This window comes from Anser cygnoides, chromosome 1, assembly GCF_040182565.1.
Source record: "Anser cygnoides isolate HZ-2024a breed goose chromosome 1, Taihu_goose_T2T_genome, whole genome shotgun sequence".
Taxonomy (NCBI): Eukaryota; Metazoa; Chordata; class Aves; order Anseriformes; family Anatidae; genus Anser; species Anser cygnoides.
The window spans coordinates 29,314,005-29,336,275 of NC_089873.1; the positions used below are offsets into that span (position 1 = coordinate 29,314,005).

At 39.9% G+C, this 22,271-nt stretch overlaps 2 long non-coding RNA genes across 6 annotated transcripts; one reads left to right on the forward strand and one right to left on the reverse strand.

Annotated features, from left to right (window-relative positions):
* Positions 1-680: 680 nt before the first annotated feature.
* Positions 681-7,161, reverse strand: LOC136790019 (uncharacterized). 4 transcript variants are annotated; one of them, XR_010829100.1, is made up of 6 exons: positions 6,903-7,152; positions 6,751-6,812; positions 4,780-4,884; positions 4,305-4,429; positions 3,439-3,559; positions 681-1,414 (listed from the first exon to the last, which is right to left on the reverse strand). It is a non-coding gene; the product is annotated as an uncharacterized lncRNA (long non-coding RNA). The 4 variants fall into 4 exon arrangements; XR_010829096.1 differs by lacking the exon at positions 681-1,414 and adding an exon at positions 2,309-2,684 and having other exon boundaries at positions 3,294-3,559; positions 6,903-7,156; XR_010829098.1 differs by lacking the exon at positions 681-1,414 and having other exon boundaries at positions 2,309-3,559; positions 7,034-7,161.
* A 33-nt stretch (positions 7,162-7,194) lies between these two features.
* Positions 7,195-16,453, forward strand: LOC106042043 (uncharacterized). Of its 2 annotated transcripts, XR_007163967.2 has the most exons (6): positions 7,206-7,269; positions 7,358-7,436; positions 10,377-10,447; positions 11,393-11,534; positions 12,889-12,980; positions 16,285-16,453. It is a non-coding gene; the product is annotated as an uncharacterized lncRNA (long non-coding RNA). The 2 variants fall into 2 exon arrangements; XR_001210886.3 differs by lacking the exon at positions 7,358-7,436 and having other exon boundaries at positions 7,195-7,269.
* Positions 16,454-22,271: the final 5,818 nt, after the last annotated feature.

Consider the following 22,271-nt stretch of genomic DNA (forward strand, 5'->3'; position numbering starts at 1 on the left):
ACTTATTCATTTTTATTGCACTACAAGACTAATGTTTGTATGAATGTGTTCTATATATGCAATGACACTTTAATGTGTCCAGAGAAAACTTATTTCTTTATGGATGCTTTCTTAGCATAAAAAATGTTTTTTTTTTTTTTTCTGTATATATTCTTCTAATATTTTTAATATTAGTGAAAAAGAAAATATTATGAAACCATGTAACATTAATGAAATAATTTGAATAAATTGCAAAATCTGTCTTACTTTGAGGGATCCCAAGAAGCAACATATGTTATGCACAGAAAACAATGAACATAAAAGAAAATCTGGGAAATCTTGTTATTTTGGGGAAGGGAAGGGAAGGGAAGGGAAGGGAAGGGAAGGGAAGGGAAGGGAAGGGAAGGGAAGGGAAGGGAAGGGAAGGGAAGGGAAGGGAAGGGAAGGGAAGGGAAGGGAAGGGAAGGGAAGGGAAGGGAAGGGAAGGGAAGGGAAGGGAAGGGAAGGGAAGGGAAGGGAAGGGAAGGGAAGGGAAGGGAAGGGAAGGGAAGGGAAGGGAAGGGAAGGGAATAGCACAAGCTTTGAACTATGAATGGATAATCATGATCACAAAAGTGATATTCTAAATACGTTTTGTGTTTTTACCATAAAGCAAACTGGATAGGAACCACCTTCTTAATCATGTCTTATTCATGTAGAACATCAAACCATTAAGGACATGTAGTCTCTAACACCAACAGACTGCACAATTCAAGACATACATTTCCTTTTCCTTGAACATCCCAATTTTCATAGAATCACAGAATCATTCAGGTTGGAAAAGACCTCTAAGAGGTCCAACTTTTAACCTAGTACTGACAAGATTTTTGCATATATGGCATAATTTTGAGGCTACACAAAGCATTTTTTCTCTTACTGTGAGGACCCATTCTTAATTGTAATAGAAGGGATTGGTGTTGAATTATCCACTCAGAATTATCCTTATAGTGTCTGAAAAAAAGTTCCTCTTTCATGAACAACATATATATACAAATATATATATATGTACACACAACTATATACACAGAGATTTAATTGAGATTGTTCTGTACTTAGAACAGTTATGTTGTTCAAAGTGACTGCTGATTTTGAATTCCTTCATTTCATACTTCACTACATATCTCGAAGCAGCAGATGAAGGCCAATTTTCGGAAGGCAAATGTAGGTTATTTTCTAAAAATCTCAGGTTTTAATCTGAGTACTAAAAAACTAGGACATTGCATTCTTTGTTTTTTTTTTATTATTATTTTTTATTACTATTATTTTGGCAAATATAGATACATGGTTCATCACATCCTGGATGCTTTACCTGATTTCTTATATTTTCTCTCTATCTATCTTTTGTTCTTTCTTGCAGTGCAAGCTTCTCAATAAGGTCCCAGTTGTACTTCAGCAGCTGATCAGTGTTCACCATATGATGTTGGAAACAGATAAATAGAGAACAATTATCCTGACCCTACTATGGGAAACCAGTTATGTAGGCTATTACTGGAAATGACCAAAATAACCCAGATATGTGTCCCATATCTCATTCCTGAGCCCAGCTCTGCAAAGTGACAAAGATTTTGGTTCAGTCCAGCCCAGCATGTTTGAATGTGTTCATTTTCAGGAAGGGACTGGTCATTAATTTAAGTGCTTTACTGTAGCAGTAGCAGGGTGTTTAGTACTTTGTGGTACTGAAGTTTATGTATTGTTCACCACTTGATTCCTTTGCTTTCAGAGCATGCTTTCCCTTGCAACTCAAAGGCAGACTGCCACCTTTTGAAGCACTAATGACAGTGCCTCTAGAATTTGGTTCTTTTTGGAAGCCTTCTAAGCAATTTCAAATCAGGCCTTGAGCTTGTCAAGCGTAGGAAAAAAGACCAAATCAGCTTCAGGTTGTGTCTCTCACAATTTTCAGAAGTATATATTCTCAAGTAAATCTATGCACCTGGCCAGTGTGTCAGGGGAACTTTACCAAGCTTGAATGCAGAACTGTGAGAAACAAGAAGGTTATCAAATGTCTTCAATTATCCCTGAATATAATCTACAGAGAGTATCCTTTATCATTTTTTGAGGGGGGATGGGGTGGGGGTGGGGAATCTTTGATGTTTAACCCAAGTTTTAGGACAAACTTCCTAAATTCATGTTTTAATTCTAGCGACACTTCAGTTTCTAAAGTTTTCCCAAGTCACTTCAATGCAGCATCTCGTTCATTCACTGCAAAAGTGAAGTTTGACATATTTTATTATGAAGAAAGAGTTCATTTGAAAATGTACAGGGTCGCTCTAGGAAAAAAACAACTAACTAAGAAAAACCTTGTCAACAATGTAGCCTCTCTACAAATGCAACTGACAAAACCAAAATAATATTTGCCATTAAAAGTGAGGTTTACAAATATCCATGAGTGGAATTTGTGAAGGTATTCTTGCTATAAGACCATTAGCTGGAAAATGTTAAGAATTTATAAATTTGCTATGCTATCCTGAAAGCACTTACAGAGAATTCAGTGGTCTGACTCATTATTAATAACACTCTCACAGCTCTTTGTTGCTGTGGGAGAAACATAGGTGAAGTATTTATGCAACAGGTCTTGTGGTACCAGCTCCTCTGAGTCAGTGTAGAAGACGCTGTGAAGTGTCTGAAGACAAGTGAAGTGCCTGAATTCCAGGCTTTGTGAAACCAGCCTGTAAAATCAGTAGAGTAATGGCCATTTATAAAAATCTTGAATTTAAGTCTGCAGCTTTTTTTCCCCTTCTTTTCTTGTGCTCCTCTTTCACTCCCATCTTCAATGGCATCATACACACCCAGGCATGGCTGGCATTGCCCACACTATACATCGGATTGTTAATTCATCTAAGTATTTCAGATTTCCTGTGAATTACCTGGAATGTCTTTGCCTTTTCCCTTTCTACCATAGAAAATTGTAAAATGTGCTCCCTGCTTAGCTCAACATATAGAGACTGTTTCACATAGGATGAAATATTAAGTGGGTATTCAAGAACAGACTAGAAAAAAGTATTAATTATCCATATGTTTTAAATTTAAATTTCTCAAACAAGACTGTTGGCCATTTTGAGTGGAAATTTCATTGATAGCAAATGCAGGGGTGCATGGGATACCAGAAGCAAGCTAAGCCTTGATGGCTTTTTCCTTATCCCCAACACCACGGTGTCCTCCCAGTGCTGCTAAAGCTTACTAGTTCTTGGGATATCTCAGTGATATCCAGCTATGACAACCTTGCCATCTCAGCCCACATTTATGAAATGCTTAGGAAAGAAGAACACGTATCTTACCACCATTCCCAAGGGGTCATTTCCATCTCCAGCTTTTTTTTCTATTTCTTTTGAAATCTCCATCCATCATTGTGTGACTAAACAACAAACAAACAAATAACAACAAAGACAAACAAACAAAAAAAAACATGCTTGTAGTGTTTACCAGTTTTGCTGCTTTGTTGTGAGCCATGACTGACACATTGAGATGAAACGCCTTCAGCAGCTAGACACTTGGAAGGACTTGCCAGCTATAAGAGCAGACCATCTGACCAGGTGCTGCATTTCTGTAACAGAGGGTGTAAAAGGGAGTCAGCATCAAAAAGAGCAATAAAAACGTTTTTCCTTGTCACCCTTTTGTTTTCCTTGGGTGCATTTTCTGACTTGTCTAGGAAAGGTAATTCAAGTACAAGAATAGTACCAAATTTTCTCTTCCTCCCACAGAGGACTCTTTAAATCATCTTTGATACCATCCAAAATATTGTTCTATAGAGGGATTTTTATACGCTTCTGAATTAGAAAAAAATATATATGCAAATTTTCCTTAACCGAATAACCAGAAAGAAGATAGTAGATTCATTTCAATATTCCATTTGATAAAGATCTGAAATTGTTCACAGTGTGTGTGATAAGATGCATTTACCTGTGCAGGATAAGCTGTCTCATAGTGCTGTTAGGGTGAGTATCAGGAAAAGCAACTAGTACTACTCCTTTCAGATGTAGTGTACATGTACAGCCTTGCAAATGTAACACCTGCACTACATTGACAGGTGGCCTGACCATAAACCATTGATTCTCCCATGCTCCACTTAAATAGTAGTCCATTAATCAACCTACCTGCTAATTGGACAGAAACATTTTACATGTTTTTCCAGCTCCGGCACAAACACTAGAAGCCTACATTTCTTAATATTATATGCAGCTGCCTTAGCAGTCACATGGCAATATAACATTTTTTTTCTTTTTCTCACTCATTTTTATGCATGCAAATGAGGATGTGAGGGTGTGCAGATACAGAGATCTGTCACTTACCTCATATTCTAGCTTCTTGGCAATGAAGTCATTCAGAAATAGAGCTTCATGCAGGTAACAGTAGGTTTGAAAGAAACGAGATAATAAAGCCTCTTTTACATGATGGCATCTCATTTGTAGGTGAGCTGCAGAAGGAGACAATTACTTTTCTGGCTGTATGCAGAGAGATAGATAAAGTGTAAAATGTTACACCGTAACAAAGGGGGCAAGAGGTGAAAGCAGGAATAGGAAGGGTAAGAAGGTGAAGAAACTGTCTTCTCATTGTTGCAAGGAGATCATTACAAATCTTTGGGAAAATGAGCTGAAGAACTGACCTTTAAGTCACTATATCTAGTAGCTATACAGTAATCTTTAAAAAAAATATATATATATATTTTTAACTGGGCATTCAATTAATAGGATTTAGAATAATAGATGTTGCCATCAGCTCCATCTACAACTGTGTTAATAACAAAGTGCAGAGGGATGCTCTGACCTCTGTCTGCAGCAGCACATTGGAGAATTCAGGAGGAGTTCTTTGCTGCTTGTAAATGCTGTCTTTCTTCGGAGACATGAACAGGTGAATAAATATCTGTAGAAACTGATAGAAGCAGTTCACCAAGATAAAATGTTCTTACATTTCTGACATGTCAAAAACATCTGCTTCCTTCTTAAATAAACCATTGAATGAATATTCTCATACAGCACTACTGAAGCATGCAATAGAGCTTCACTAAAAGCCTTCCACTGCCCTCCAGATACACTTAAGAAAATAACTCTAAATGGAAGGATGATACACACAATAGCTAAAGGGAATGCAATCACATTCACAGAAGATGGAGAAATCATAAGCAGCCACCTGCATTTCTGGAAAGTCCTTGGTCACTTGCTATTGGCAATTCTAGCAAAACACTTCACAGCGTATACCCTAGTCTGTTCCCAAAGCTTTCAGATTGAACCACAGGCTCTGGCTTGCATTGCTATTGTGAGAATAACCTGCCTCTATGAAAAGCTGTTACTTAGGAGTAGGAAAGGCTGTTAGAAATAAGAGGTAGCCATGCCGTTCTTCCCAGGAACTCAAGTGAATCTTTCTTAAGTGCCAGAAAAAAAAAAAAAAAAGCAACAGCAACAAAAAAAAAAAACCACAACTAAGCAGGGGAACCACGGAAGAGCCAAGAGATAGATCCCCAAAATGTTCTTCTGTGGGTCAGGGTCCCCCTGCAGGTTAGCCCAGATCTTTTCATAGGGAACACAAGTTCAGATTTCACTTATGCCATGGGACAGAGGGAAAATTTCTGTCCTGAGACTACTGTTCAAATTAAGACTGGGAAGAGCCAGTCATGGCGAGGGTTGTTTGAGGCTGTCCTTCAGAAAATTTAGAAGGTACTTTGGTAGTCAGAAACAAGAAAACACAATTAGCTTCTTACTAGGTCATCAGTGGAAACATATATACGAATATGTAGTGACTGATCTAATTGTACTCTGGTTCTACAACTCCTTGATTTCAGATTTCCTTCCTTCTACACAGTTTAAATAAAAACTATTTACCTGTTATTGTTTGTTTGTTTGTTTTTTATATAGTCCAATTGTGTTAGTTTCACTCTTTGAGATAAACTCTCAGAACTTATGGTTTTGTCTTTACTCTTCATCTGCAAATATTATAGGCAGATTCCCACACAGTCGAGTGGACTGTCCCCTGACTTGGCAGCTGAGTGCTGTAAGTATCCCAGGAAACTCTCTCCTACCCCTCCCAGCTCAAGTGCTGCAGAGCTCAACTCTCCCAATGGTTTTTGCTCCGTAGCATCTTGACTCCTTGACCCTCCAGCTCCACAACAGAGCCTGCACTGAGACATCAAACAACATACTCTTAAAACACCAACATGTCAAATTCCTCATAAAGGATGTATAGGTCAGAGGTAAATTTTTAAAAAATCCTTTCCTTTCTTTATGAATAAGACCTGGATTTTTCAAGTGTGTAAAATGCTGGAGTAAAGGCTCTTCCTAGGGTCTTTGTCTCCTGTAGAGTTACTACCTCCTCAATAAGAAAAAAGGTGCTCTTGTTTAAGGCAGTGGGGGTCATACTGAGCTTCCCATCCCCTCTCTTAAATGCTCTGCCTTTCTTTCCCTGAAAAATCCTGTTGAAAGGAGCATATTTCTTAGAGTGAAATTCTGAGAGAAAGACTAGAATAGCTTCCTGCAGGCAGTTGCCAGGTTGATATATCAAAGCGATATTGCTTTCTGAATTGACTGGCACCAATCAGCAGGAACTGTCAGTCTGTGGATATAATAACTGTGGTGCCAGTCGTCAGCAATCTAAATGAAAGTTTCAGCTGTACTTGTATATTTAAAGTGCCTGTTGGCTAAGGGAGGGGAAGAGAAACAGGGAGGGGGAAGAGCTTTGCTGGCGATGTCAGGGAAAGGATGGCATAAGAAGTTGCTAAAGCACAGATCACCTGGATTCTCTTACCGATGTAGTGTGAGAGTCAGACAACTGAAGTCATGGCATGAAATACAGCTCGCATCTGCACCCTGTGTAATTGCAAAACCTGTTAACTATGTTTCTGAAGAGAAAGTGAAGATCTGTGTAAACCTGTCACATTTGTCACGCTGACATCCTACCCAACTGCCTCTCCGGACTCCAGTTCAAATATAGAACCCTGACAACTCTGCTCAGCTGCTGTCTGGCTCTGTCAGTGCCTGAAATCTGTAGATGCCTGATTTTTTAATGAATAAAGTTCCTCAATTCTTACTCAGACAGTGACACAAACTCCCCTGGAGTCCACAGACCAAGTGCCCCTCTGCTCATCCTGCCTGAGGGACCTGGCTCAGGCTAGCGTAAGGATCAGGATGTTCATGTGGAGACAGAGAGGGAGCATCAGGCTTCTGGATTCTGCTTCCAGAGCTGCATCACAATGCTTTCATGTTAAGATTGCCCAATACAGTGTTTGAGCAAGGAGAAAGCCCTGGTTGCCCCCTCCTGAAGCAGGTATGTATTTTTTCTGTTTCACGTGTTGGAAATCCCAAAGAATTGCAGCTCTCAGTGCTATGATATCAGAGACTTTTTCCTGATCTAGGACTGATCAAATTGACTGAACAAAATGACTAGCGTAATGAACTGGATCCCCCTTCCATGAGGGAACCGCAGCTCTTGGGGTCAGTGCTATTTTAATTGAATTTTGGTATGTGAATCATATTTTTTTTGGGTCTCATTGTTTTTAAACAGTCGGCACTTTAAACATGAGATAAATCATTATATCTATGCAGTATGTGTATCTAGTGAGGAAGGTCACAGTATTGATTCAGTTTTCTGCTTACATTAGTATGACTCACCAGGGAGAGGAAATCTCAGATAGTTGCCATACAGGTATCATAAACAAGTAAAGCTTCTCTTTCCTGGACTGCACAAGTGAGCCCTCATTCATAAAAACCTTAGCCTGATAAAAGGTTTATTGACAGGGGCATAAAGCCTCAGCTTCATTTCTGCCTGTGTACTCCCATGCTGCAGATCTATGACTCCCACCTAACTCACCTCACTGCCTAGAAACCCATTTTCCTGCTGAATCCTCCAGAAATCTCACCCTCTATTAAAAAGTTCAAAGTGCTATTGTATGTGATATTAAAAATCTTGATCTGTGGCTTCTAAGAGACTAAGACCCGTTACCCAAAAGTGGAGACCATGGGAGGTCCAGGAGCCTGCCCAGAAGGAATCCTTCTTTAGAGGACTGGTACATGCTGCTGCTGGTACACAGTAGCTGCATACAATGAAATATTCTGCCTTTAACATTTGGATTTTACCCTCTTAAATCATGCAAAATTGAAATTAAAATCTCTAATGAAAAAAAAACTTTTAAAATAAAAGCAATTTAGAATAAGTTTTAAAATATGCATTAAAAAATGCATTTTTCCTCTGTTTCATTTACTTCTAGTAATGAAAATGATAAATTATTATGTCTATGGAGTGGGATTAAGTAGACCTTTAGAAACACAGCTTCTTCCCTGGGAAAGAACCAGATAAAGGTAGTATAGGTCTGATTTATCAATTCACCTGAGCACATTCTAAAAGATGATAACCACTGAAAAGGTGATAACCAGTCTAAAAAGATATGTAATATTGATTTTAAAGATACATTCAGGTTAACCAGATATGACTGCAGAATTTCCTACCATCTGTCCCTTTAGGGAGTGCTCTGCAGTAGTATTGAAGATTCATGGCAGATCTCATGCTTAAGCTCTTCAGGCTGTTTTGTCCTCCTGGATATTGTCAATTGCATTTGCATTTCTTTTTATTCTCAGTATTTTGCACCCTGGTGTCCACTGAGGAACAGATTCTTGTGTATACATCCTGTGGCATTGCTACAGGCAGATGGTTTCTCTCCCAGTGCATTATTGGCTGTCCTAGAATACTGGGTTTCTATTTAAAAGGATTTTGTCTAATGAGCATTGTACCTTCAGTGAATCTTTTGTATATTCAATACATCTTTTGTGTTTTTTAACTTTAGAACAGTTGTCAGAATAAGGAAGAATTATTGAAGGAAACTGTTTTCCGTTAAATAATCAAAATTAAATTCACTTCATCAGAATGTTTATGAAATCTTTAACCTAGAAGAAAAAGACAAAGACAGTATCAAAGAGGTAGAAATTTAAACTAAAAACATTCAGAGTGGAAGCAATGTGCCAATATTTAGTGGTGGCAGTAATTAACCACTGGGAGACCAGATTATGGGGAGAGCATAATAACTTTTATTCTGTGAATAAAATTTATATCTCTCATTATTGACAGTTCCAGTCCAAAACAGCTCCTTCATGGGGACTATTGATTCAGATTATCTGTTTTCTACTATGTAAAAAGACAGAACATATCATAATAAATATTGCTAGCCTAAAGTTTTCACACCTTGTTTTACTTCGAAGTTATTTTCTTTGTCTTTATGAATGAAATGAACCAAAACCAGCTAAACATATTTAAATTATTTGTTGATATTCAAAGGCAACCTTTTATAACTGATAAAGGGAAATGTTAAGTTCTTGAATCTTGTTTATTTTTAATCATATTTACATTCCCACTGGTTATCATTGAATCTGAGAGCTCATCAGGATATTAAAAAGGATAAGCAGTTACAGAAAGACAACATCTATATGTCATCTATTAACTACCTGGAGGTTTGGGGAAAAAAAAATACTCTGCTGACTCCCCAGCTGTTGGTTGCAGAGATTTTAGCACATTCCTGTGAAGAGTTAGGCCTGGGCTAGGATGCAGGGGTGTCACTAGATGGATCATTATCTTAAAGCTTCAAACTGGTTATGCTTTTATGTGGCAGTTTTGTACTTTAAAATATTCCAAGCTTTCTTAAGAGTGCAAGAATCATAATTAACATGTCTCAAAATTGTAAGTTATTAGATTGTAAACTGTCATATCCAGCTAGTTCTGTTTCTTTATATGTTTGCTCCCCCATGATTTCCTCCCCAAATCCCTCGTTTTTTGAAAGGCACGGACCATATACTAGAAGATGCAAGGACAAATTCAAAGAATATAATGATTGCAGGCAAGCTCCACATTTTTTCACTGACACGTGATGCTCCCTTTTAGCTGAACATTTGGCAAAGTCTTAGCTAATTCAGCAATTCCATTTGCCTACATGATAGATTTTCAATCAATAACAGAATAAAATCTCTATGCACAAATCCTACATCACAGCAATTATCTGTTCATGAGAAACAGGACAGCCCTCTTGCAGTGTGATTGCTTTGAAGATAAAGCATTTCATAAAGCCATCAGATAAACATGCAGGTAGACAGGCTCAGGTAGGCAGTTGTCTCCTTGAATTTTGATACATGTGTTTGTCAACAGCCTTGATTTTATTATCTGTGTTGGTAGAGAAACGTGGATTGCTTGGTGGGGACAACGGTCCAAATAAGTTTCACCTTATTTGAACATTTTTTTTCCAGATGTTTCTCCATTGTTTTTTATTTGTCCCAGATGTTTAGCTTTATACGAGCTGTATGTCAAAGATATAGACTTAAGCAGAAGGAACTCTGCAATTTAGCCAACTCTTGGGTAAATAGATCTTTAGCAAATGGTTTCATTGTAAACAGGTAATTCTGACATGCGTCAGCTGTCTTCTGCTCTCTATCGACTGTCACAGATGGCACCAGCACTGACAGAGGTAATAGTGATGCCCAGTTAAACTCATCTGCCAGTTTGCATTACAAGCCCCAGTTGTTCACAGCTTTTCTGGACTTTGGCTGGACTGCAGAGCTCTGTCCCTGTGGCTGCTGGCCCCAGCCATGCAGTGCTGGGCACAGGAGCTGAGGCTGCCCAGACAGGAACAGCGCTGACACAGGGTGAGATGAAGGATTAAAATGGACATAGATGGGGTTAAGGAAGAAGAAAACCAAGTAGGATGAGCAATGGGGGTTTTACCAGAAGGGACTGCAAAGAAGAGGCCTGAGGAAAACTGGGAGAGAGGACACTGGCAGCTACACAGCTGCTGGCAGAGGGTTCTGAAAGTCAACAAGGCTTTGGGATGGATACAGGAAACAGGCCAGCAGAAAAGTGACTCTGAGAGATGGCATGAAAAGGCAGAGCAGGGGTGGAAAGACTGGGGCAAATAACCAGGCTCTGAGTATAAAACAGCACTGCTATGGGGTAGTGTGTGGTAAGGAAACCAAGGCACTAAGTCCATAGAGGACAGCAGATTTGGGCAGCGAGCACCAGCATTGAAAAGGATGTAGGAGAAGACTAAGGGTTTAAGTATGTAATGAGGAACCTAGTGTTTGGAGAGGATAAAGGCATGGAAAGAAGCAGATTAGATAAAAATGTTGACTCGATATAAACTTTAATTATTTTTATCTTAAGGGAACGTATATTGACAAGATCTAAAGCAGTTCTCTGCTCTGAGGTTAAAAGTTGCTAGGAGAAATGTGGCCCTGCAACCAGTTAAAGCCATAACAGTTAGTTTCCTATTTCCTTGTCTGGGGAAGGGATAATGTGACAGCTGCCAAGAGGCATCTAGTGTTATTCTAAGAAATGCCAAGAAGATGTAGGAAGATGTAGGAGTAAGGGTGAGTGACAATAACTGTTCATTAGTTTTCCTCCTGATCATGTCAAGGCATTATGCTGGACACCTGGTGCCATCTGCTTGCCTCCAGCTGTTCTCATCAGGGAGACTGGGGTGGCTCTGTTGCAGCCACGACCTGAGCACCGTTTTGCTTGTGCTGCTGCAGCCCACACTGCTCTGCCTTCAGTGAATGGTACAGTAAAATAACTAGATTTAAGGCGAACTTCCAAAACCATCCAAAGGTTGAACATGATGGTGTTGAGTTGCATGTAATGTTCATGCTTTACTTCTAATGCCATCTGAAGAACATGAAAGATATAAACCTATTATCATCCCCAAGTTTCTACACTAACTCAAACAGTGGCATCATTCAGAAAGCAGAAAATACCAGAATAAAAGTTGCATGATGTGGACCATGTTCTGGGATGACTCAGGTTTCTGATGCAAACTCCTTCAATGCGGCTGTAACAAGCTGGAAAGTTTGTGTTGAAGGAGAATAAGAATTTCTGGAAGGAAAAAAATGGTCTTGTGATTAACACAGCTTAAAAATGATCCTGGCCCTATCCTTGATGAATATTCCTAGCTAAGGCTAGATTAGTCATTGTACTAAATACACTAAAAGACACGGTCTTTGGTGCCTCAAATTAACTGACCAAATTAAAGGTCAGTTTTAATCTGTATGCCTTTCTCCATGTATAAAATGCCGATAATATCACCCCTCGCAGCAAAAAAATACTGAGTAAATAAAGCTTATAATGAGTAAGACCACAGAAAGATCCCCTGAGAACATTTGTGACTCTGTCACATGAAGGGATTTGAGCAATATGAAGTAAATGTGTCCATGGGTCATGCACTGTAATATGAGGGTAAAACAAAAATATTGTGGAGCCACTCAATCACTGAGTGCTGTCCACCCAGGGCACTGAATGAAACAGTCTTACAGAAAAAAACAGTCTGTGATCCTCAGCCAAACTGCCACAATTCATATACAACAAGGGGACAGCCCAGGGCTGTAAAGACAGAAATTCAGATAGATATACAGAAAGTTTAATTTTGTATTTTTTTCATTTTGCATTTTGCATTACAACATTACTGTTATTTTACTGGGCATCTCACTTAGAACATGGTTGACGAGAAGTGAAGGGTATCCTTCACTTAGTTTCTTAAGTTTCTTTAGTATCTTTACAGTTCCACTTGCACCTATGTTTTCAATACATACATTCAGAATTAGCCACTAACATATTAATGTGTTGTAATTGTCCATAGTCCCTGCTGTAACGATCTTCTCATTCAGACAAATTGCAGCAGCAACAAAGTCTTGCTGGATAGCCATTTGATAATTTGGTGCTTGCCATATTATTATCATTATAATTTGGTCCTCTTGCATTCATTTTGACATTTCATTTTTACTCAGAATATACCATGGCAACCCTTCACATTACCAGAGATGCTTGCAATGTGTTCACTTACCTTGGGGGTCACATCATTTTAGCTAGATTTCTCCACCCCCCTGATTTTAATTTCTTCTATTCTGATACAAATCTCAGAAACAAGAGAGGAGCAAGGACCTTTGAGCTCATTTGGGGATATCTTGTACCTACAGTGAGGGAATTGACTTCAACCGCCAAAGCCAATTCTGGTAAGAAATGCTCATCTTAGTCCTGCTACAAGTCTGTGTCTACAGCAACACCTGCTTGATGATAGGTTCAGGCAGGACTGTGCAATGGTTCTGTCCCCTGGTAATTAACTTCCTGTTTACATGGATGGGAGCACACGTTATGCTCATTAAAGAGTGGCAGGAGCTGCCGTGGCAGCATGTACTATCTTGCAGGTGAAGGGAAGATTCAGACTAAGGAGACCAGAGCTCCTTCTGGGACTCCTGTACTTTTGTCCCTGTGTGATCTGAAAATTAAAAATCATGATCAGACCTAATATTTCTTAACTAGCTCAGTTTGGCCAAAAATGAGACCTTTTTCCTAAGTGTGTTGCAGTTTTTGAACTTCATCGGCTGGAACAGTAAGGGAAAGTACATATCTCAGCAAGTGTTGCAGATATTTCCTACCAGCTTGGTACAATATTAAAAAAATGAGAACTGACAGTTCAAGCCTCTTTTGCTCTAATGTGCTGAATCTGAATGCCCTAAAGTGAAGAAAGCTGGAATTTCGATTCAAAATTCAACATCCACATCTCTAAACTCAAGAGCATTTGGGTTTAGTTTTTGATGTTAGCTTCTTATAGGGATAAAAAAAAAATAAAAAATAACAAGTAAATAAATAAATAAATAAGGTCTGAATCCAGAAAAATATCTGAGTTCCTCTGTGTTCTTTGCTGCTGTTTTCTGGCAAATCCATCTCATCCCTAACTGAAGACTGCACCTGCAGAATATTAAAGGTGAGGTGTGTACAATAAGTTTTGAGTGACACTCACCTCACTGTGAAGGATGCCTTGTGACAACGCTAACTCAGAGAATGGATAACACCCCTCCTCTCCTGCCTCAGAAAGCGTGACAGCAGTCAGGCAGCCGGCATCCTGTGCCAGCCACTGATGGTGCTGGGCAGCGTTGTCTGTTTTTTTCCTTGCACTCTTCTGTTGGGAAAGGGGGCTGTTGGGCAACCTTCTGTGTAGCTCTCCCTTCCCTGCCCTCAGCTTAACTCTCTGCTGGTATGTGAGCCAAGGCTCTATCTGCTCCAAAAGCGTTACATGACATTGGGCTTCAGAGAAACTTAGCTAAAATATTGATAAGCAGATGCTAATGTTTGCCAGCCAGTGTTCAGAGAGAAAAGGCTCTTAAGAAAGCAAACATCAAAGGCAAAAAGAAAATATTATAAATAACATAAAAAGTTAAATATTATCTGGAATTCTTTGCACAACTAAAAAAGGATGATAGTAGCTTACAGAGATACTGTTCTTCCTACACAGATATGGCTCTTTTCTTCTACTGCCTCTATTAATAGGATTACAGCTACAATATCCATTTACATAGCATTTATTTGGTATTGTATTAACACCAAAATAATGTTCATGCAAACACATTCCTCCACAGATTTCTTTAAGAGGTGGTCTCTGATCTCTCTGGGATATCCCTAATACTGTGTGTATGTCACCTGGGCTCCAGAGTTGAGAAGAAAGGCAACACCTCGGTCATTTCAATGTCATCTTGTGTCAGCCAACACTCTCAATTCTCTGTATGTTGGCTCATAGGTTAATCGCTTGCTTACGGACTTTCAGCTAACAGTTAAAGCAGAAATAGGACAGCTGTTGGATTCACCAGATGCAAAGTCTCATTCCTCTATCTCTAGGGCTTTGCTCTAGAAGGGCTCATTTCAGTTGCCTGTGCATCAGTCTGTAGGGCTACTAGATGTTGTCTTCCTGTAAACCCATGTGAATAACATACTGATATCTATGCAAAAGTACCATCATCTCATGAGCGCCTGCATCCATTCTCTTCTCCATAGAGGCAAAATCCCAGCTTAAAAGCAGTGAATAGCAAAATGCAGCATGCAATCTCTGGAGGTGACTGTGCACTCTGTTCCATAAAACACACTGCAGTAGATCAAAACTCACTCAAGGCAGAGCAATGAAACCAGTATATGTGTCAAAAGTGGTGAAGGTGGAGGACCAAATTTACAGCAAATTCATCCAGTCCCTGTACTGTTCAAGTCTCTTTTTCCTACATTTTTTCTTTTTGCAGTCTGGCTAGAAAAGTGTTTGGAGGGTGAGCATGTATGGCTTGATGAAATAATCAGAAGCTTCCTGTCTTGGTTTTGGCTAGGATAGAGTTAATTTTCTTCATAGAGGTTTTTATGAAGCTGTGTCTTGGATTTGTGATAACACACCAATGTTTTAGTTGTTGCAGAGCAGCACTTACGCACATTGCCAAGGACTTTTCAGCTTCTTGTTCTTCCCTGCAAGGAAGGAGGCTGGGGGTGCACAAGGAGTTGGGAGGGGACACAGACAGGACAGATGACCCAGACTGACTGAAGGGATGTCCCATACCATGTGGTGTTGTGCTCAGCAATAAAATCTGGGGTAAAGAAGGGGGGGAGGGCATTTGAAGTGATTGCATTTGTCTTCCTAACAAACTGTTACATGGGATGAGCCCTGCTCTCCTGGAAGAGGCTGAACACCTGTCTGCTGATGGGAAGTGGCAAGTGAATTCCTTGTTTGGCTTTGCTTGTGCACACTGCTTTTACATAGGAAACTGTTTTTATCTCAACCCATGAGTTCTTGCACTTTTACCCTTCTGATTCTCTCCCCCATCCCACCTGGCGAAAGTGAGCAAGTGGCTGTGTGGAGCTGATCTGCCTGCCCGGGGCTAAACCACATTTCCTCAGATAGTGCCATAAGAAACTACTAAGCATGATTTGTGAAAAAGATGCTATTTTTCATGATTTTTTGAGGGTCCCATAGTTGACGGTCCTGCCCTCTGTACAAAGGGAAGGGATCTAGAATATTCCATCTAAGATGCATCTTTATTTTCAGCTGGCTTTCAACTGTCTTGTGGCACAAAGTCAAATGATAATGTACCAAAGCATGTAGGTTACAGATTTCAATCTGTCCCTCTTTATCCACTCATCACCTCTTCTCTTACATTGAAAGAAATGCCTATTTTTGGAACCGAGCCATCAATGTGACTCTGAGCACTTAGCACAGCAGGATCATGGTCAGCAGCAGGGACATCCCAGCTATTCATTAGCACTTCCAGAATTTTGTATAAATGCAACATATATGCCGCTCTGCCTGAGAAAGTTCAGGGGAAAGTCCTATTTCACTGCTACGTAAATTGAAGCCCAGAGAAGTAGTGGGCATCTTTGCAATCACAGGACAAAGCAGGAGGATCTCTTTCTGTTCATTATGAAGTTTGGCAGCTGAAAAAAGATGAATCCCAAATTTTGTTTTAACTACAGTTCATACTATATCTTCTTCTATCCCTTGTTCTCCAGGTGAAGCTTCAACACAGCTGAGTAGGTGCTAAGCAAAGCTGTATTCAAGTGAACTGAATTCATTAGCACTAGAGAAAATCAAGGACTTTGTCTGAGCCCTTATCAAAAGCATTTGTCAGGATGATCTGTACAGGAAAAGCTACTGGATGATAAAGAATTAATGGAAAAAGGCAGTGTCTTTTATTTTTTGTTAATCTATTTCATTTTTTTTTCCACAATAAAACCAAATAAAACAAAAACCAACAAATAAAACAAACAAAAAAAAGCACACACAGAAAACAACAACTCTGCCCCGTGTTATTTCAGCCTATTGGTATGAAAGTTAAAACAACAATCTCCATTATTTTCACAGGTTCTTTTGGTTTTTAGCCTCTTGATAGTTCACATCACTAATCTGTCAAAAAGCACTCAGGGATGCAATGCTGCAACTCCCATCCGCATCAGTAATACTGTTGTGGAGCAACTCAATCATGTGCACTTAACATACAGCTTTTAACAAGCACTAGATACTAATGTAGCTAATCACTTAATTAAACACCAAGGTATAGACTACTGTGATGGTTAACTGAAAAACAATTAAGGGAATCATGTTGCTCTAAAAGTCTTTCTTTTCAATTTCTAATTTTTTTAATCAAGTGACTGTCCTCCCCTGGGAAGGGAAGGGAAGGGAAGGGAAGGGAAGGGAAGGGAAGGGAAGGGAAGGGAAGGGAAGGGAAGGGAAGGGAAGGGAAGGGAAGGGAAGGGAAGGGAAGGGAAGGGAAGGGAAGGGAAGGGAAGGGAAGGGAAGGGGGAAGGGAAGGGAAGGGAAGGGAAGGGAAGGGAAGGGAAGGGAAGGGAAGGGAAGGGAAGGGAAGGGAAGGGAAGGGAAGGGAAGGGGGAAGGGAAGGGAAGGGAAGGGAAGGGAAGGGAAGGGAAGGGAAGGGAAGGGAAGGGAAGGAGAAAGGTGAAAATGGAAGGAGGGGAAGATGGAACAGTAATAGTAAGGGAAAAAAAAAGGAAGGGGAAATGAAAGACAGTGAGAATTTGAGAAAGTTAATAAGACAGACAGAGTAACAGCAACAATTTGCTTATAAGGAGGCCTTTTGGTTAGTGTAGAGCACACCATAGATATGAAAGGGCTTTTTGTTGAAGGTACAGCAGTGATTGTATTTGTAAATTGTACTCTGCAGTGTATCCTGGCAATATTGTTTGGATGCTAAGCAGAAGCTAGATGGTCTGATGGCAATCTGAGGAGGACCAAGCAGTGGAGCATCAGTCAATCAAGAACTGGAGCTCAGTGCCACCTAAAAGCAGATATTTAGCTATAAGCTGTTTGGTTCTTCATTCCAAATGATACACCCAGGCATATCACAAGAAAAAAAAAATCAAGCTAAATCATAAATTTTATTCTAGGGAGAATGTCTTGCAAGGTTAGAGAATCTGGAGAAGGAAGTTAGTGTTTACATTTATGATAATAAGTGCAATCTTAGATGTATCAACCAATCATGTTGATAGGGATAATGCTCTGAATTTGCATGTGTTACCAAAATGATTTAACTGTTTTTGACATTTGAGGAATGTAAGGGGAGGAGATGAAGAGATACTGTCATTGTGCTCTTTCCAAACAACTTTAAATTCAGGAGATTTGAGTCACCATACTAAGGAAAGGAGAGAGGAGGCACATGTAATATCCATGACACGAATCCAGTATCTGGATTAAATTCCATGATCCAGCCATGTTTTCTGAAGCAGGAATTACTCTTCCTTTCTATTACCTGGAGCAGAAAAATTCCACCACTGCAGATAGGCTGTGTGTGTATTAATACAATAAGTTGTTAGATATGGTGTAATAGTAGTCTGATGTTCTGCACACTACCATAAATACATAGCACCAGTTGAGGTGAAGATTGCTACTGTTCCTCTAATAAAAAATGTGTTTGGGCTGATCTAGTTGGATCCTTATCTGCCCTCTATATTAGATGTTGTCTTTTCTCCTCATTATCATTACTTTGACACTTCGCTGTAGATTTCATAGAATCATAGAATGTTTTGGGTTGGAAGGGATCTTAAAAATCATCTATTTTCAACTCCAGTGCTGTGGACAGGAAGACCTCCCACCAGACCAGGTTGCTCAAAGCCCCATCCAGCCTGGCCTTGAACACTTCCAGGGATGGGGCATCCACAGCTTCTCTGGGCAGTCTGTTCCAGTGCCTCATCACCCTCAGAGTAAATAATTCTTTCCTTATATCCAATCTAAATCTACCCTCTTTTAGCTTAAAGCTGTTGCCCCTTGTCCTATCACTACATTCCATGATAAGTAGTCCTTATCCAGCTTTCCTATAACCTTCTTTTAGTTACTGGAAGGCTGTTGTAAGGCTGAACAACCCCAACTCCCTCACTCCATCTTCATAGAAGAGGTGCTTTAGCTCTCTGATCATCTACATGGCCCTTCTCTGGACTTGTTCTAATTTAACTACATCCTTCTTATGTTGGGGGTCCTAGAGCTGAATGAAGTATTCCAGGTGGGGTCTCATAAGGGCAGAATAAAGGGCGAGAATCACCTCCCTCAGCTTGCTGGCAATACTTCTTTTGATGCAGCCCAGGACTGGATGGTTGGATGTCTGGGCTGCAACTGCTGACTCATATTGAGCTTCTCATCCACCAACACCCCCTAGTCCTTCTCCTCTGAGCTGCACTCTATTCATTCTCCACCCAGCCTGTATTTGTGCTTGGGATTGCCTGACCCGGGCCCTGTTGAATTTGGCCTTGACGAACTTCATGAGGTTTGCATGGGCCTGCCTCTCAAGCCTGTCAAGGTCCTTCTGAATCCATCCCTTCCCTCCAGTATGTCAACTGCAACACACAATTTGGTGTCATCTACAAACTTGCTGAGGATGCACTCATTCCCTTTGTCCTTATCTTTGACAAAGATGTTAGATTGTGCTGGTCCCAGTGTTGGCCTTTGAGGAAAACCACTCATCACTGATCTCCGCTTGGATACCAAACCATTGACCACAACACTTCAAAAGTGACCATCCAGCCAGTTCCTTACCCACCGAGTGGTCCATCCATCAAATTCATATCTCTTCAATTTAGAGACAAGGATGTCATGCAGGACAGTGTCATATGCTTTGCACAAATCCAGGCAGATGACGTTAGTTGGTCTTCCCTTATCCACCAATGCTGTAACCCCATCACAGAAAGCCACCTAATTTGTCAGGCATGATTTCCCCCTTTCAACCTAGCAAGCAAGGTTGGCTGAAACCAATCACATCTTTGTTTTCCAAGTACCTTAGCTTACTTTCCAGGACGATCTGCTCCATGATTTCGCCAGGCATAGAGGTGAGACTGACTGTCCTGTAATTTCCCAAGTCTTCCTTTTTTCCCTTTTAAAAATGGGTGTTATGTTTCCCCTTTTCTGGTCAGTTGGAACTTCACCACAAGTATGTAAGTTCATGCTATAGGCAAAGGAGATCAAGACACTGTTAATCTGCCTGACCATAGGTACCTAGTTCCATATGAGGTGCATATATGCATAAGGTGGGCAAGTGAGATCTGTAGCAGAAATGTCCTTCTGCACTGTCAGCTGCGGACAGGTAGGATATCCTAGGACATCTAAGATAAAATTTGACACCTATGTTGAGGCAATGGCATGGTTAGAGATAAAGGGAGAAAATGGTTTTCATAGGAGCGTAGAAAGCATGTAGCAAGTTTATCTAGAGTTGACTCACGTGATCCATTTGATTGCCCACAGCAATATGTTTTGTGCTATTAGAAAAATTCTCCCTAGCCTTTGCCCACCACTCCAGAGACAAACACTGGCTTCCATTGGCCCTGTGCTGTATTTGCTAGCCTCATATGGATGTTTCATATTTTCCAACAAGGATGTTTCATATTTTACAAATCACACCTAGACCTTCTTTCACTTCAACTAGAGTCTAAACAACTAGTTCACATGGAGACAACTAAACTTAGTCAGAAAGGACGGCAATGAGCTCTGTTTCTCATTTAAACTGACATAAAAACAGGTTCATATGTGCTTTTTTTTCTTGAAAAAAAAAAAGTAAGACACTTCAAAAAGCCTACAGGAGAAAAAAAGTTACAATGAAATGAAAAAGTTATTTTGACTTTTGTTTGCTGTGAGGATGTTTATGGCTCAGAAGCAATTAAGTGTTTGCATGCTGGTTCCATGGAAATCTAGCGTCAGTGGAGAAATGTTTAACATCACATTTGTTTATCTGAATATTTTCACACAAGACTACCTCATTATGCTGTATTATTTTCATGTTTCAGCCCTAAACTATACGCATAAAGATCAATTATAACACTACATTTTCCTGTTGAAAAAGCTCATGGATCAGTGACAGACTGCTGAAACAGCAAAACTATTTTTTTTTTCATAAAAAATAACCTTTTCTGCAGCAGTTTCACTGATAACTTTGTTAAATTATGGAAGATCTCACAATTCCCATAAATGTGCATAAGTCTCCTGTGCTCATGCTCTCTCAGAATATTTGTACTTACCAGAACAAAGCTACGAAAAAAAAGGCACTCTTTCTCCCTCATTAATCTAGAATTATTCTGAGAAAGTCAAAAGTACTCAGGTGGCTCAGTTTTTAAGTGACTTCCTTGAAACACTGAAATCTGTTCAAAAGTGCCAACTAACTCTCTGAGAGTTGGTCCTGTTAAACATTTCATTTTATGCCGCCCAAACTAGCTAAGTCTTACTTCAAAGGTAAATGTAACATTATTTTAATAGCATTTATTGCAAATGGAGTTAGAGAATATTAGACAACTAGAAATGCATTTATATTTCTTTTGGTTTCCATTAGTCTGGTGTACACAGAGTTTTGTCTCTCAAATGTGAAGACCACCAGATCCACACCCAATGTCAAACTCAGTCATCTCCTCCATGCTTCTCCCTTAGCAAGGAAGATATCCTTGGATGCTTGTGTGGTATAAGCCTGCACCTTTCTCATGCTTCTTGACTCTATACCTTATGCAGCTGGTCAATGTGTTGCAGTGACCACACCACACCTGATTCAAAGCAGGAGTAAGACCCGTGTATGGCTCTGCAGCCAGGGGTTGTCCCTTGGTGGGTCCTCAGAGGAGCTCTGCTCTCAGCCTCACTACCCACCTGCAGAACACGTGCCCCACGAGCCGGTCTACCAGAGGAGTCAGAGGCCACTCTGTGGGCCTACAGAAAAGGGTAGAAAAAGATTGTTGAGACCTCTGAACAAGAGGGCTAAAAGTTACTCTTCCTCCACAGAATAAAAGCTTGGATGGATGAGTCTACCAGTATGATTTAAAAATCAGTTTTGACAAGAGATGGCAATACATTTGTTTCTTCTGGTAGATTTTGCAATTCAGATTTAGGCTTGTGACACTCTGGTGTATGAGAAAGCTGTCAGAAGCATTTTAAGCATAGTTATTTTTCTCTTTCCTAGGCTGCATTAAGGTAACCTGGGTTTGTAACTTGAAGAATTAAAGTAGAATTGAAGGAGATTTTTTTTTTGAGAATTCTGAAGTATTTCTTCAATCCTTTCTGTAAAACACAAGCTCATGCTGTATATATGGTGGTGGGGTATGTTAGTATTCATTTGATATAACCTTATTTATTCATGGCTTCATCAGCCCTGAGAAATATGCAGCCCTCCAAGTGAGATGACTAAACCATATACCTTACCATCACACATTCTCTCTATATAGGACTCCACAAACAGTAAATGTATGGGAAATATGTTTCTCTCTCCAAGATTAATCTGTGCAGTCAGGGAGTCTAGGAGATATGACAAGGCTGATGTATTGTACAGCAATTCATTTCAGTGAAATATTTCTACATAGCTGTTGTTAGGGAACAAAGTTGGAATTTGCTGAAATGGTTGTATATGGTATGCACTAACATCTCAACAGCAGGAACCTTTTAGCAATACAGCAGCTCATTCCTAAAGGGTTCTTTTTTTAAGCCAAGATGCAGCAAAGTTGGCAGCTCAGCCTCATCCAAAGTG